Consider the following 17,840-nt stretch of genomic DNA (forward strand, 5'->3'; position numbering starts at 1 on the left):
GCCCCTTAACTATAAAGCCTGGGCCTCATTATACAGCTGTACAGGTGTCTACTGAAGGCTTTTTAGCATTGCCTTGTTCTCAGATTGTAGCTCCTGGGATCAGGGCCTCGCTCCTAGTCTGTATTGCTGACTTGTGTTATTTTCTAAAATCCATGCACTCACCTGTCCTAATTGTCCCCCCTGTAATGCTCTTGAGCGCTCATGCAGAGGAGTCGGGGAGAATGACGCCTGCAGTGAGCGGCCCTGGACCTCAGTGAGTGGCCCTGGACCTCAGTGAGTGACAGGACACCGCTCGCTAAGTGCAGCAGAGGTCTGGGACCCGCTCTCTGCAGGCGTCATTCTCCTCGGCTCCTCTGCATGATTGGTCCCATGGATTATAGTGGGGGACATTTAAAACAGGTGAGTATAAGGATTTTTTGTATTTTATCCTTATTTTTTACAGGTGGAGACTGGAAGCAGACTACTACTCTCATCATTATCCCCTGCTGGTGCTGGGAACCATGATGAGGGCAGCGTTCACCACTCAGTGCTTGGGAACAGAGCAAACTGTACACTGATTCCCAGGCTCCAATACGTGTTGCACGGATGGCATCCATGTGGGGTATGTGTCACATGCACTCATTGACTTGAATGGGTCGTTGTGATCCGTGCTGTTGTCCATGACACACGGTCCATGGAAACACACTGATGTGCGCAGACTCATTTATTTCAATGGGTCTGTGTGTGTCAGTCAGGGCTGTGGAGTCGGAGTTAGTTTTGGTCAGAGTCGGTAGAAATGTACCGACTCCAGCTTTAAAAAAAAATGTATTAATATTTCATAATTGAACTTTCATATGAATTTTATAAATGTTACACAAATATATATGTTCTATCAAACTATGAACAACAGTGATAAGCAGTTCTGCAGGAGATAGACATTTCTTCTTGTGTGTCACTGTTCTCCACTGCCCTTATCTAATCATACTTGGTTAACCTCATGCTGCCCCAACCCCCCTACTTACAATGTATGAAACTGAAAGTGAAAATGTGTTGCAAATTCTTAGTAGTAAAGCTCCTCCTCTAGACTAGATGTTTACTAGGTGTGCGTCTTCCAAGCATCTCACAGCTGCTACTCAGAAGAGGAAGACTGTAAGAAGTATTATCCTTTCAACAAACTTTGCATCAGTTAACTGTGAGTACATGAGGAATAATAGTATTACTGACCACTATATCAGTTCTACGACCTGACAATAATTTTGTACAATTGTTTTTAGGAAAACAATTGTCATTTGGATTGTGAATGCAGAATTAAAAACCTGAGAGTGTCAAAGAACCGTCACATTAAATCAGCTGTATTTGAACATTTCACCATCACTCAAGATAGAAAACATGTCTGTCAGTGTATGACAAATGATCCAGACGAAAACAAATGCTGTGAAGCCAAGATCAGTGCATATTCAGGCAAAGATAAAAATGCTCCTACAAGAGCTTCTAATCTAAAGAGACATTTACAGCGCTTTCATCCAGAAGTACTGAAAGCAGTGGATGAGAAAGACTGCATCCAAACCAATGAACCAGTGCCCAGCTCTTCCAGCCAAACAAAGGAGCAGAGAATTTTGCAGCCACCAGTTGCAAGGTATTTTGTCAGTGACAAAGTTACTGTGACAATGACAGTAGATACATTTAAAAAACAGATCATAGAGCTTGTTGTAAAGGATAGTGTGCCTATTTCATTATTTTCACGACCAGCTTTTATGTGTCTGAATGGGGAAATGGCCCGCAAGCTTGGTGTTTCTCTGGAGAGAGAGAGAGTATTAGAAAATTAGTAATCGAAGAAGCTTTTAAACTAAAGGAAGAACTTAAAAAAACTCTCAAGGGACGCTTTCTCTTTCTTAAAATGGATGCCTGCACAAGTCACAAAGTGAACTATTTTGCCATCAATGTCCGATTTGTTTGTGACAAAAATGAAATAGTTACCAAGACATTGGCAGTAAAAGACACCAAAGCTCATCACACCAGTGAATTTCTCCAGGTCTTGGTGGAAAAGGTTCTGCAAGACTATGAACTTAAAAAAGAGCAAGTTCTTTCTGTCGTAACTGATAATGCTTCAAATATGATAAGTACTATTAAGCTAATGAATGAGAGTAATGATGGTGACCAGCAGCTAGAAGAACATTCTGGGTCCACAGACACAGAAATGTTTGAAATAGAGGAACACAGTATTGTAACTGAGGAGCAAACTGAAGTTGCTTCAGATGAACAGCAACATGATAGTTTAGATGATCTTGTTGAAACTGTGTCAATTCGTTCTTTCATTCATCACTTGCGCTGTGTTGTGCATACGCTACAGCTGCCTATAAGAGACAGTCTGCAAGAAGGACATGCTGCTGCACTGATTGGCAAGGTGAGAAAATTGGCTACTGTTGCCAGAACCCCTAAAGTTGACTCAATTTTGAAGAGACGTGCTGGAAAAGGGGCAATTATTGATCAAGCCACACGATGGGGCAGTACTTACTTAATGATTCAGCGCTTGGTTGAACTGAAAACCTTTCTTGTAGACATGGCTAACCCTCAACTGACGCTAAATGAAAGTCAGTGGAATCAGGTGACTGAGCTGGAAAGATTGCTAGAGCAACCATTTACAGTGACTAAAAAATTACAAGCAGAGGACTTAACTCCAGGTATTTTCTTAAAGGAGTGGAAGAACCTGATGTTTCGCCTGTCCCAAAGAGGAGGGTTAATTGCAAGTGGCATTGCTACATTAATGAAACGGAGAGAGGAGCTACTATTACAAAATAACATTCTTTTGGCAGCTGTTTATGTAGACTTAATGCATCGGATTCTTCTAGATGATCAACAGCTAACTAAAGGAAAAGAAGCTCTGTTTGAAATAGCAGTAAGGATGAAAGGGTTGCAGAACAGTCAGGAGGAACAAGAAGAATTTGGTCGTACTGCCTCATCTTCACCCTCATCAACTGATGAAGAATTTAATTTAGAAAAATATTTGGATCACAAGGGCCGTACAAAGCTTTCCCGCATAGAGGAGACATCCCCATCAAAGAACACAGCCAGTACATTTCAGCAGAATTTTTCATGTACACTAAAAGAAATTGAGAAATTTGACCGTTCATCAAAAATAACAGTGCAACAAGCGATTCCTCTGTATCCTGACATTGTCAGAGATGTTGCCCAAGTGGTTACTGTTTTGCCACCAACCCCAGTTAGTGTAGAGAGGTTGTTCTCTGCTCTCAAAATAATTAGATCAGATTTGAGGGCATCCATGAAGGAGGATCTGACAGAGGCAATACTTTTTCTGAGGATAAATTTATAGATTTCTTCTTATTTACTGCATAAATGTTTATTGCATATTTACTTACAAGAGTTTAGAAAAGTTTATAAAAGTTATTTGCTATATTCTAATTGTATTATAATAAATATAGTTTTTGCTCTAAGTGGTCTGATTACTTATATGATGGTGAGAAACTGAATAAGCACGATGTTAATATTTTACAACAGTAAATTTATTGTTACGAATTGGCCATTTATGAAGGAGTCGGAGTCGCAACTGTGGCTTACCGACTCCACAGCCCTGGTGTCAGTGTCTCCGATACGTGTGGAAACTGTCACCACATGAGATACTGACGTGTGAAAAAGCCCTAATAAAGAAGTGCGTTTTTTTTTAATATGTGTCCACAAAAGTACAATCTATTGAAATCTAAAATTAACATGATCTGTAAAAACTATAAAAGGAAAAAAAATGCCAGAATTTTGGGGTTTTGGTCACAATGCCACAAAAAATGCATTAAGAAGCAATCAAAGCATCAGATGTACCCCAAAATTTAATATACACTGCTAAAAAAAATAAAGGGAACACTTACACAACACAATTATAACTCCAAGTAAATCAAACTTCAGTGAAATCAAACTGTCCACTTAGGACGCAACACTGTTTGATGTGAATTAATCTCACATGCTGTTGTGCAAATGGAATAGACAACAGATGGAAATTATTGGCAATTATCAAGACACCCTCAATAAAGGAGTGGTTCTGCAGGTGGGGACCACATTCCACATCTCAGTATCAATGCTTTCTGGCTGATGTTTTGGTCACTTTTGAATGTTGGTTGTGCTTTCACACTCGTGGTAGCATGAGATGGACTCTACAACCCACATAAGTGGCTCAGGTAGTGCAGCTTATCCAGGATGGCACATCAATGCGAGCTGTGGCAAGAAGGTTTGCTGTGTCTGTAGTAGTAGTGTCCAGAGGCTGGAGGCGCTACCAGGAGACAGGCCAGTACACCAGGACCTCAACCTTTGGGCAAGGAAGAACAAGAGGAGCACTGCCATAGCCCTGCAAAATGACCTCCAGCAGACCACAAATGTGCATGAGTCTGCACAAACTGTTAGAAACCGACTTCATGAGGATGGACTGAGTGCCCGACGTCCACAGATGGGGGTTGTGCTCACAGCCCAACAACGTGCAGGACGCTTGGCATTTGCCACAGAACACCAGGATTGGCAAATTCGCCTCTGGCGCCCTGTGCTCTTCACAGATGAAAGCAGGTTCACACTGAGCACATGTGACAGACGTGACAGAGTCTGGAGACGTTGTAGGGAGCGATCTGCCTGCAGCATCCTTCAGCATGACCGTTTGGCAGTGGAACAGTAAGGGTGTGGGGTGGCATTTCTTTGGAGGGCCGCACAGCCCTCCATGTGCTCGCCAGAAGTAGCCTGACTGCCATTAGGTACCGAGATGAGATCCTCAGACCCCTTGTGAGACCATATGCTGGTGCCGTTGGCCCTGGGTTGCTCCTAATGCAGGACAATGCCAGACCTCATGTGGCTGGAGTGTGTCAGCAGTTCCTGCAAGATGAAGGCATTAAAGCTATGGACTGGCCCGCCCTTTCCCCAGACCTGAATCCGATTGAACACATCTGGGACATCATGTCTCGCACCATCCACCAGGGTCACGTTGCACTACAGACTGTCCAGGAGTTGGATGCTTTAGTCCAGGTCTGGGAGGAGATCCCTTAGGAGACCATCCGCCGCCTCATCAGGACCATGCCCAGGCGTTGTACGGTAGGGTGGTCATACAGGCATGTGGAGGCCTCACACACTACTGAGCATAATTTCCTTGTCTTGAGGCATTTCCACTGAAGTTGGATCAGCCTGTAACCTCATTTTCCACTTTGATTTTGAACATCAGTCCAACTCCAGACCTCCGTGGGATATTAGTTATGATTTATGTTGATCATTTTTATGTTCTATTGTTCTCAACACATTCCACTATGTAATGAATAAAGATTTACAACTGGAATATTTCATTTAGTGATATCTAGGATGTGGGATTTTAGTGTTCCCTTTATTTTTTTGAGCAGTGTATATTTATTGGAATACAACTTTAGAACAAAAAACTTTTTCATATTTACAATTTATTATACACTCTGCAGTAAGTGTAAAAAAAAAATAAAAAGTTTTCAACAAAAACGTACTGAATAGCATTTGTGCAGTCTATGAATTTTTTCTGAGAAGTAGTATCACCTCCATCAGATCCTACTTCATAGATGACCTCACATCTGACCTAATTATTTTAAGGCTAGAGAACAACCTCTCTACACTAACTTGGGTTGGTGGCAAAGCAATAACCACATGGGCAAGATCGCTAACAATTTCAGGGTATAAAGGAATTGCCTCGTGCACAGTTTTGATGAACGATTGAACTCTTTTACTTCTTTGAGAGCAAGTGAAAAACGTTGCTGAAATATGGTCAATCTGTTTTCTATGGGAGTGGAATCTTTTTCCCTGCAGCAACGCTTTGCCTGCTCCATGTCGTTCAAATACTTGTCGAAATAAAACTCCTCATCTGATGAGGATGAAGGGACGGCAGCAGCAGCACTGGCAGGACTCGAGTCCTCTTGCTCTTGGCCGTCCTGTAGCTCACTAACTGCTACCTCAATCAAAGCTTCTTTTCCTTTACATACACTATGTTCCAAATTATTATGCAAATGACATTTTTCTCTGATTTTCCTAAATGGTCGGTGCAAATGACAGTCAGGCTAATAAAAGTCATCACCCGTTAGGGTATACATCGAATTTTATTGAAGAAACCTCCCAAAGATAACAGTAAAATCTCAAAAATGAATAAAAACTTAACCCCTTTCTGACATCTGACGTACTATCCCGTCGAGGTGGGGTGGGCCCGTATGACCACCGACAGGATAGTACATCATACGCGATCGGCCGTGCTCACGGGGGGAGCGCGGCCGATCGCGGCCGGGTGTCAGCTGCATATCGCAGCTGACATCCGGCACTATGTGCCAGGAGTGGTCACGGACCGCCCCCGGCACATTAACCCCCGGCACACTGCGATCAAACATGATCGCGGTGTACCGGCGGTATAGGGAAGCATCGCGCAGGGAGGGGGCTCCCTGCGGGCTTCCCTGAGACCCCCGCAGCAACGCGATGTGATCGCGTTGCTCCGAGGGTCTCCTACCTCCCTCCTCGCCACAGGTCCCGGATCCAAGATGGCCGCGGCATCCGGGTCCTGCAGGGAGGAAGGTGGCTTACCGAGTGCCTGCTCAGAGCAGGCGCTGGTAAGCCTGCAGCCCTGCACAGCAGATCGCCGATCTGACAGAGTTCTGTGCACCCTGTCAGATCACCGATCTGTAATGTCCCCCCCTGGGACCAAGTAAAAAAGTTAAAACAATTTTTTTCCATATGTGTAAAAAAAATAAATAAAAAATAAATTCCTAAATAAAGAAAAAAAAAATGTTATTCCCATAAATACATTTCTTTATCTAAATTAAAAAAACAAACAATAAAAGTACACATATTTAGTATCGCCGCGTCCGTAACGACCCAACCTATAAAACTGTCCCACTAGTTAACCCCTTCAGTAAACACCGTGAGAAAAAAAAAAACGAGGCAAAAAACAACGCTTTACCATACCGCCGAACAAAAAGTGGAATAACACGCGATCAAAAAGACAGATATAAATAACCATGGTACCGCTGAAAACGTCATCTTGTCCCGCAAAAAACGAGCTGCCATACAGCATCATCAGCAAAAAAATAAAAAAGTTATAGTCCTGAGAATAAAGCGATGCAAAAATAATTATTTTTTCTATAAAATAATTTTTATCGTATAAAAGCGCCAAAACATAAAAAAAATATAAATGAGGCATCGCTGTAATCGTACTGACCCGAAGAATAAAACTGCTTTATCAATTTTACCAAGTGCGGAACGGTATAAACGCCTCCCCCAAAAGAAATTCATGAATAGCTGGTTTTTGATCATTCTGCCTCACAAAAATCGGAATAAAAAGCGATCAAAAAATGTCATGTGCCCGAAAATGTTACCAATAAAAACGTCAACTCGTCCCGCAAAAAACAAGACCTCACATGACTCTGTGGACTCAAATATGGAAATATTATAGCTCTCAAAATGTGGTAACGCAAAAAATATTTTTTGCAATAAAAAGCGTCTTTCAGTGTGTGACGGCTGCCAATCATAAAATCCGCTAAATAACCCGCTATAAAAGTAAATCAAACCCCCCTTCATCACCCCCTTAGTTAGGGAAAAATAAAAAAAATGTATTTATTTCCATTTTCCCATTAGAGTTAGGGTTAGGGCTAGGGTTATTGTTAGGGTTAGGGCTAGGGTTATTGCTAGGGTTATTGCTAGGGTTAGGGCTAGGGTTATTGCTAGGGTTATTGCTAGGGTTAGGGCTAGGGTTAGGGCTAGGGTTGGGGCTAGGGTTAAGGCTACAGTTAGGGTTGGGGCTAAAGTTAGGGTTTGGATTACATTTACGGTTGGGAATAGGGTTGGGATTAGGGTTAGGGGTGTGTCAGGGTTAGGGGTGTGGTTAGGGTTACCGTTGGGATTAGGGTAAGGGGTGTGTTTGGATTAGGGTTTCAGTTATAATTGGGGGGTTTCCACTGTTTAGGCACATCAGGGGCTCTCCAAACGGGACATGGCATCCGATCTCAATTCCAGACAATTCTGCGTTGAAAAAGTAAAACAGTGCTCCTTCCCTTCAGAGCTCTCTCGTGTACCCAAACAGGGGTTTACCCCAACTTATGGGGTATCGGCGTACTCAGGACAAATTGGACAACATCTTTTGGGGTCCAATTTCTCCTGTTACCCTTGGGAAAATACAAAACTGGGGGCTAAAAAAAGTTTTGTGGGAAAAAAAAGATTTTTTATTTTCACGGCTCTGCGTTGTAAACTGTAGTGAAACACTTGGGGGTTCAAAGTTTTCACAACACATCTAGATAAGTTCCTTGGGGGGTCTAATTTGCAATATGGGGTCACTTGTGGGGGGTTTGTACTGTTTGGGTACATCAGGGGCTCTGCAAATGCAACGTGACGCTTGTAGACCAATCCATCTAAGTCTGCATTCCAAACGGCGCTCCTTCCCTTCCGAGCTCTGCCATGCGCCCAAACAGTGGTTTACCCCCACATATGGGGTATCAGCGTACACAGGACAAATTGGACAACAACTTTTGGGGTCCAATTTATCCTGTTACCCTTGTGAAAATACAAAACGGGGGGCTAAAAAATCATCTCTGTGAAAAAGAGGAATTTTTATTTTCACGGCTCTGCGTTATATACTGTTGTGAAACACTTGGGGGTTCAAAGTTCTCACAACACCTCTAGATAAGTTCCTTGGGAGGTCTAGTTTCCAATTTGGGGTCACTTGTGGGGGGTTTCTACTGTTTGGGTACATCATGGGCTCTGCAAATGCAACGTGATGCCTGCAGACCAATCCATTTAAGTCTGCATTCCAAATGGCGCTCCTTCCCTTCCGAGCTCTGTCATGCGCCCAAACAGTGGTTCCCCCCCACATATGGCATATCAGCGTACTCAGGACAAATTGGACAACAACTTTTGGGGTCCAATTTCTTTTCTTACCCTTGGGAAAATAAAAAAATGGGGGCGAAATGATCATTTTTGTGAAAAAATATGATTTTTTATTTTTACGGCTCTGCATTATAAACTTCTGTGAAGCACTTGTTGGGTCAAAGTGCTCAACACACATCTAGATAAGTTCCTTAAGGGGTCTACTTTCCAAAATGGTGTCACTTGTGGGGGTTTCAATGTTTAGGCACATCAGGGGCTCTCCAAACGCAACATGGCGTCCCATCTTAATTCCAGTCAATTTTGCATTGAAAAGTCAAATGGCGCTCCTTCCCTTCCGAGCTCTGCCCTGCGCCCAAACAATGGTTTACACCCACATATGGGGTATCGTCGTACTCAGGACACATTGCACAACAACTTTTGGTCCATTTTCTCCTGTTACCCTTGGTAATATAAAACAAATTGGAGCTGAAATAAATTTTGTGTGAAAAAAAGTTAAATGTTTATTTTTATTTAAACATTCCAAAAATTCCTGTGAAACACCTGAAGGGTTAATAAATTTCTTGAATGTGTTTTTGAGCACCTTGAGGGGTGCAGTTTTTAGAATGGTGTCACACTTGGGTATTTTCTGTCATATAGACCCTTCAAAATGACTTCAAATGAGATGTGGTCCCTAAAAAAAATGGTGTTGTAAAAATGAGAAATTTCTGGTCAACTTTTAACCCTTAGGCTATGTTCACACGCTGCGGTTTTTGCTGCGGATTCGCAGCGGATTTGCAGCTGCGGATCCGCAGACGTTTTCCATGCAGGGTACAGTACAATGTTACCCTATGGAAAACCAAATCCGCTGTTCCCTCGTTGCTTTTTTCCGCTGGAAAATCAGCGCTGATTTTCTGCGGAAAAAAAGAAGTAGCATGTCACTTCTTTCTGCGGATTCCGCAACTGTTTTCCACCTGCACCAATAGGAGAGTGCAGTTGGAAAACCGCAGTGGAATCTGCAGGAGAAACCGCACAAAAAACCGCAGGGAAATCCACCGCCGTTTAGCACTGCAGGATTTCCAAATCAGGACCTGAAAAATCCGCAGAAAAAAAAGGATGGTGTGAACAAGCCCTTATAATTCCCTAACAAAAAAAAATTTGGTTCCAAAATTGTGCTGATGTAAAGTAGACATGTGGGAAATGTTACTTATTAAGTATTTTACGTGACATATGTCTGTGATTTAAGGGCATAAAAATTCAAAGTTGGAAAATTGCGAAATTTTCCAAATTTTCGCCAAATATCCGTTTTTTTCACATATAAACGCAAGTTATATCGAAGAAATTTTACCACTAACATGAAGTAGAATATGTCACGAGAAAACAATGTCAGAATCGCCAAGATCCGTTGAAGCGTTCCAGAGTTATAACCTCATAAAGGGACAGTGGTCAGAATTGTAAAAATTGGCCTGGTCATTAACGTGCAAACCACCCTTGGGGGTGAAGGGGTTAAAATACACTGTTCCAAATTATTAGGCACAGTAGAATTTCTAAACATTTGATATGTTTTAAAGAACTGAAAATGCTCATTTATGGAATTTGCAGCTTTAGGAGGTCACATTCACTGAGCAAAAAAGCTATTTAACTCCAAAACATCCTAACAGGCCAAGTTACATGTTACCATAGGAACCCTTCTTTGATATCACCTTCACAATTCCTGCATCCATTGAGTTTCTGCTTGTATTTCTTTGCATGAAGTCAGAATAGCCTCCCAGAGCTGCTGTTTTGATGTGAATGGCCTCCCACCCTCATAGATCTTTCGCTTGATGATACTCCAAAGGTTCTCTATAGGGTTGAGGTCAGGGGAAGATGGTGGCCACACCATGAGTTTATCTCCTTTTATGCCCATAGCAGCCAATGACTCGGAGGTATTCTTTGCAGCATGAGATGGTGCATTGTCAGCATGAAGATGATTTTGTTCCTGAAGGCACGTTTCTGCTTTTTATACCATGGAGGAAAGTTGTCAGTCATTTTCACACCTTCAGGAACCTTAAAGGACCCTACTAGCTGTTTCCCCATGATTCCGGTCCAAAACATGACTCCTCCACCTCCTTGCTGACGTTGCAGCCTTGTTGGGACATGGTGGCCATACACCAACCATCCACTACTCCATCCATTTGGAACATCCAGGGTTGCTCAACACTTATCAGTAAACAAGAATGTTTGGAAATTAGTCGTCTTGTATGTGTGGGCCCAATGCAACCATTTCTGCTTGTGAACACTGTTTAAGGGTGGCCGAATAGTAGGTTTATGCACCACAGCAAGCCTTTGAAGGAGCCTACACCTTGAGGTTCGAGGGACTCCAGAGGCACCAGCAGCTTCAAATATCTGTTTGCTGCTTTGTAATGGCTTTTTAGTAGCTGCTCTCTTAATCCGATGAACTTGCCTGGCAGAAATCTTCCTCATTATGCCTTTATCAGCACAAACACATCTGTGCTCAGATATAGCCACAAATCTCTTAACAGTACGATGATCACGCTTAAGTTTTCAGGAAATTTCTAATGTTTTCATCCCTTCACCAAGGCATTGCACTATTTGATGCTTTTCAGCAGCAGAGAGATCCTTTTTCTTTCCCATGTTACTTGAAAACTGTGACCTGCTTAATAATGTGGAACATCATTTTTAAGTAGTTTTCCTTTAATTAGAATCACCTGGAAAACTAATTATCCCATGTGTTTAAGATTGATTTCAGTGATCCATTGAGCCCTGAGACACAATACCATCCACGAGTTTATTTGAAAAACAAAACAATTAAATCTTTATCACACTTAAATCCAATTTGCATAATAATTTGGAACACAGTGTAGTAACATAGTTATTAAGGTTGAAGGAAGACTTTAAGTCCATCTAGTTCAACCCATAGCCTAGCCTAACATGCCCTGACATGTAAGCTGTTGATCATCCAGCAATATACGATGGCTGGGGTCCACATAAACAGCTGCTAGAAGAATTTTATTTTCTAATAGCCGTGTCTCTCTCTGTTTCATTGAGAAAGCAATGCCATCTGCGATTAAACCTCCTCTTTGGGACAGGCAAAACAACAAGTTATTCCACTCCTTTATAAAAATGCCAGCAGTTAAATCCTCAGCTTGTAACTCTTTAGTCACTGTAAATCGGTGATGAAGAAATTCCTTCAATTCAGCCACCTGTGTCCATTGACCTTCATGTAGTGTTACCTGAGGGTTGGCCATGTCTACAAGGAAGGGTTTCAGCTCAAGCAGTCACTCAATCATTAAATAGGTGTGCCCCACCGAGTGTCTTGATCCACAATTACCCCTTTTCCAGCACGTCTCTTCAAGTTGGAATCAATTTTAGGGGTTCTGGCAGCAATAGCCAATTTCCTCACTTTTCTAATTAGAGTTCCAGCATGTCCCTCTTGCAGACTATCTCTTATTGCCAGCTGCAGCGTGTGCACAACACAGCGCATGTGATGAATAGGAAAGAGGTGTGAAGCAGCTTCGACAAGATCATCTAATTGTAAAGAATCATTTTGCTGTTCTTCTGTAGTAATATCTGTTTGTTCCTCCGTTATGGGAACAGGACTATGGCCTTCCATCTCCAACATACTGAATGTAAAATGTTCTTCTAGCTGCTGGTCACCTTAATTGTACTTACCATGTTTGCAGCATTATCAGTTACACTAGCAAGAACCTGTTTTTTAGTTCATAATGTTGCAGAACTTTTTCCACTAAGGTGTGGAGAAACAGGCTGCTCTGAAGAGCTTTAGTATCTTTTACTGCCAGCGTCTTAACAATTTTTTTGTTGTCAGAAACATATCGAACATTGATAGCAAAATAGTTCACTCTGTGACGTGTGCAGGCATCCATTTTAAGAAATACAAAGTGTCTCTTGAGAGTCTTTTTAAGATCTTCCTTTTGGTTAAGGGCTTCTTCAATCACTAATTTTCTAATACTTTCTCTTTCAAGAGAAACACCAAGTTTGTGGGCCATTTCTCCATTAAGAGCTGTAAAAGCTGCTAATGCAAATAATGATAATGGTACACAGTCCTTCACAACAAGTTCGAAGTGCTGTCTTTCAAACACATCTTCTGTCATTGTTGCAGTAACTTTGTCACTTACAAAATATCTTGTAATTGATGTTTGAGACGCTCTTTTCCCCTCCTTTGCCTGGCGGGAAGTGCTGGTCTCTGGTTTCTTGGTGCTGCTGTGATCTTTTTCAATCACAGCTTTGTAAATTTATGGGTGGCAGCATTGTAAATGTCTTCTTAGATTGGAAGCTCTTGAAGGAGCATTTTTATCGCTGCCTGAGTATGCACTGATTTTGGCATCACAGCATTTGTTTTCATCTGGGTCACTTATAAACTTACACACAAAGTGTTTTTTTATCTTGAGTCACTGTAAAATGCTCAAATACAGCTGACTTCATAAGATGCTTCTTAGACATTTTGTAATTATGTAAATTCGCTCTCAAAATATTTTTATCCTGTAAAAAAATAAGGTATATTGTAATTCTTGCAAGAATAAGGAATCGTGCATTGTATAATTTAGGATATAAATAAAACAATATTTGCATAAATCAATAGGACAGATGATAAGTATAAAGTTTGTAAAATATGTTAGATAGCTTTATGCTGAACTTTCAATGTCAGGCTTGTCTCAGTGTACAGCTCACTAAATGCTTCACATATTTCTTCACAGTCTATGAAGAGGGGAGGAGGGAGGGAGCATCTTTGTGCTGAATCATATTGCAGAACGCACACACAAATATATCTGTGCTCATAGATCCTGTTACTGTATTTCTGAATTTGAGATGTTAGAAAACAGTTTTTCCCCTTATATTCTATGTATAGTGTATATAAGTCATCAGAGCAGCTAATTTTTCCAAACATGAGCTAAGAGGTAAAACAAATTAAAACATCAGTCATACAGAGACAACATATACTGGACTATTGATTTATACACAGTTTATTAAAAGTTTAGATATGCTTTAGGAGGTACTTACATTCTTTAATCCTGCTTTCCTGTTCATTCCAGAAGTTCTGAGATGAATGTAGGCTTTCCTTCCATATGTGTTTATTTTTTCCCCTTATCTGTAGAGGAGGAGCCTCACTACTTATCATGAACATAAACTGCAGCACAGATTCATCTCAGTCTAGACCTTAGATCAGGGATAGGACAGACATTTATAGGACATTTCATAACTTTCCCAAATTCTTATGAAAAAAATATTCTCCACAAACTGCATTGAACTAATGTACCCAATTTACTATATATTTTAGGAGTCGGAGTCGGTCCATTTTATACCGAATCCAACTCCACCAAAATGGGCTCAGACTCCGACTCCACGACTCCGACTCCACAGCCCTGCTGTGCAGAGCATGGTTCTTTATTTCTACTGACTCTTACAGTTATTGCCAAATTTGCCACACAGCGTATTTGTGCACCTGTACATTATTTTGAAATTAAAGGTGTTCGATTTTGGAGATCCCCCCCCCCCCCACCCCACACACTAACACCTTTTAGGCCTCATTCACACGTCAATATATTTCATGTACTCGGAAAAAAATATACGTATTTTGGATTTAAGTGTTATCAGTGTTTCATTAGACTTTTACATGTATGGGCAAAGTATAAGGCCACATGCACATATTCAGTATTTTACATCAGTATTTGTAAGCCAAAACCAGGAGTTGGTGATAAATCTAGAAGTGGTGACGTGTTTCTATTATACTCTTATTGTTCCACTCCCGATTTTGGCTTAAAAATACTGATGTAAAATACTGAACGTGTGAATGTGGCCTAAAGATTCTGCAGTGTTAATAAATGACAGCACAAGCACTTAATTGACATGATGCCGTTCGTGTGCTGTCCATGTGAAATTTTTCATAGGTCCCTTAGACTTTTCATCTGTTCTGCCAGTAAAAAATGGACGTTTCCGTTATTTTTTGGATGGATATGCAGTCTCCATAAACATACAGACGTGAACATTGCAAGGTTTAACATTGACTCCTGAATGGAAACGAAACGGACCCAATTATTGTGAATGGGGTCCATCTGACACCATCTGGATCAGTCATAGGCTGTATGCGTTTTTTGCAGGAGTTTAGTTTTTCTGTTTCTTATAGAAGAAATTCTATGGATTTGTATTTTATTAGTTCATGCTACGGGTACTTGTTTCATTTTTACTGTAGAGTTTTTATTCTTTCTGAGATTATTATGTTGGGTGTACTGACTTTTGTAAGGGCAATTCCACTTGAGCCAGTATTATTTATTTTTTATTTTTTTTGACAGGGCAGGTTGAAGAATGAGGCGTTTTTGTGAGTTGGAGGAATCCTAAACAACAAATAAAGCATGTGAGTATCACAGTGTCCCATCTTACTGTTAGTTACCGTATGTATAATATGGTGGAGACACTTTTTCAGCCCTTTTGCTATTGTACACTGAATATTATTGTTATTGCGTTCTGTATATTTTTTTTTCGCGGGTACATCCCAGATGATATATTTTCTTGGTCGCTTTATTGGGGGACATAGTAACCATGGGTTAGACTGCTGCCACTTCTAAAAATTGTCATGATTGCTAATACCACATGCATATTAACTGGTACTATACCTTTTATTTATACTTTTTATTATGCCCGATGAATACCCGAAAAAATTAAAGACAATGGCAGAAAATTCTTTTGTTCAGCTTGCCTCCTAAGGCTATGTGCAAATGTTGTGGATTTTGATGCAGATCCGCAGCGTTTTTGGACTTGCGGAATTGCATCAAATCCGCAGTGTAGTGCACAAGCAATATTAGTCAATGGGAAATTGACATTTGGTGTGCACATGCTGCAGAAAAAAATGCTCGGATTTGCAGAGTTTTATTTTCCGCAGAATGTCAGTTCTTCTTGCGTATCTGCAGCGTTTCTGCACCCATTGACTTCCATTGAGTCAGGCAAATCCGCAGAAAAACCGCAGGTTTAAAAAAGATCTGCTTATTTGATGCGGCGTTGCCTGCGAGAATTGCTGCAGATCGAGAGGAGAAAGAGTGTGGGCGGAGACTGTGCAGAGAAGATGTGCGAGTGTATGTGTGTGTCTGTGTCTTTGTCTGTGTGTGCCTGCGGGCATCTGCGGGGCTGTGTGTGTATGCGCGGGGCTGTGTGTGTGTGGGGGGGAAACTGCGGGGCTGTATGTAGGCAGGCATCGTCCGACGGGCCTGCTAGTCCCATCCGGCTATGCCTGCTACCGTGACAGCTAGCCGGATGATGGGACAGTAGTAGTCCCATCATCTGGCTACTGTGTAAAGCAAAACAACAGTATACTCCCTGATCCGATGTAATCCATTTAATAACGAGTGTCCCACGACGATCTCCCGTGGAGATTTGTTGCATCGGCAGATGCGACCGCTCTCCAGGGGCTCCGGTGATACAATGATGGCAGGTAATCCTCCGTACTGTATCCCTCTGCTGCTGTGAGTGCAGAGTTCATACTGTCACTTGCGGCACCGCTGCATGGGAAAATTCTCACGCAGCAGTGCCGTAAAGTGAGAGCCCATTGAACCCTCAGTGATAACACTGCAGGAGCCATTGTCTCCTGTCAGTGTATCACTGGAGGCCTATAGAGCAGTCACATCTCCTGATGTTACAGCTCTATAGGGGAGATAATCGTGGGACACTCGTTATTAAATGGACTGCGTCGGACCAGGGAATATTTGTGTTGGTTTATTATTTTTTCTTTTTTTGCAGTAGATCGAGGGCGTCGCATGGATTGGCAGAACAATAAAGATGGCAAAACTGTGTTGTGTTTTATTTCATTAAAATACTTAATTCTGGCTGTTTATTTAACCCTTTCACAACTATAGGATTAGTAATGGATAGGTATCTTATTGACGCCTCTCCATTACTAAGCCGGCTTGATGTCACCTTAACATTCAAAGGAGGCATCAACCCCCAACTATTACCCCATGTGCCACCGCTACAGGGCAATGGGAAGAGAGAGGCTAAGTGCCAGAATTGGCGCATCTTACAGATGCGCTATTTCTAGGTCATCTTTAAGCTGGTGTTTGTAGCCGAGGGGGGCCATTATCCATGGCCCCTTTCTAGGCTATGAATATCAGCCCAAAGCTGTCTGCAATGCCTTTTCTGGCTATTATAGGGGGACCCCACATCGTTTTTTTTTTTGGAGGGGGTCCCCCTATTTTAACCCCTTCACCCCCAAGGGTGGTTTGCACGTTAATGACCGGGCCAATTTTTACATTTCTGACCACTGTCTCTTTATGAGGTTATAACTCCGAAACGCTTCAACGGATCTTAGCGATTCTGAGATTATTTTCTTGTAACATATTGTACTTCATGATAGTGGTAAAATTTCTTCGATATCACTTGCGTTTATTTGTGAAAAAAAGGAAAATTGGCGAAAATTTTGAAAATTTCGCAATTTTCCAACTTTGAATTTTTATTCTGTTAAACCAGAGAGTTATGTGACACAAAATAGTTAATAAATAACATTTCCCACATGTCTACTTTACATCAGCGCAATTTTGGAAACAAAATTTTTTTTTTTTAGGAATTATAAGGGTTAAAATTTGACCAGCAATTTCTCATTTTTACAACATAATTTACAAAACCATTTTTTTTAGGGACCACCTCACATTTGAAGTCATTTTGAGGGGTCTATATGGCAGAAAATACCAAAAAGTGACACCATTCTGAAAACTGCACCCCTCAAGCTGCTCAAAACCACATTCAAGAAGTTTATTAACCCTTCAGGTGTTTCACAGCAGCAGAAGCAACATGGAAGGAAAAAATTAACATTTTACTTTTTAGTCACAAAAATGATCTTTCAGCAATAATTTTTTTAATTTCCCAAGGGTAAAAAGAGAAAATGGACCTTAAAAGTTGTTGCCCAATTTGTCCTGAGTACGCTGATACCCCACATGTGAGGGAGAACCACTTTTTGGGCGCACGGCAGAGCTCAGAAGGAAAGGAGCGTCGTTTGACATTTTCAAGCTAAAATTGGCTGC

General features: G+C 41.4%; 1 protein-coding gene across 4 annotated transcripts in view; it reads left to right on the forward strand.

Annotated features, from left to right (window-relative positions):
• Nucleotides 1-17,840, forward strand: part of TASP1 (taspase 1) — a 224,660-nt gene that overhangs the window by 999 nt on the left and 205,821 nt on the right. For 2 of the 4 annotated variants that reach the window (XM_077282571.1, XM_077282568.1), the window contains exon 2: nucleotides 15,126-15,187. The gene's annotated coding sequence lies outside the window, so the exon portion shown is untranslated. Of the gene's footprint in view, nucleotides 1-442; nucleotides 602-1,063; nucleotides 1,172-15,125; nucleotides 15,188-17,840 lie in introns of those variants that run through there. The other 2 variants (XM_077282569.1, XM_077282570.1) reach the window with 2 other exon arrangements.

Source organism: Ranitomeya variabilis, chromosome 2 (genome assembly GCF_051348905.1).
Source record: "Ranitomeya variabilis isolate aRanVar5 chromosome 2, aRanVar5.hap1, whole genome shotgun sequence".
NCBI lineage: Eukaryota > Metazoa > Chordata > Amphibia > Anura > Dendrobatidae > Ranitomeya > Ranitomeya variabilis.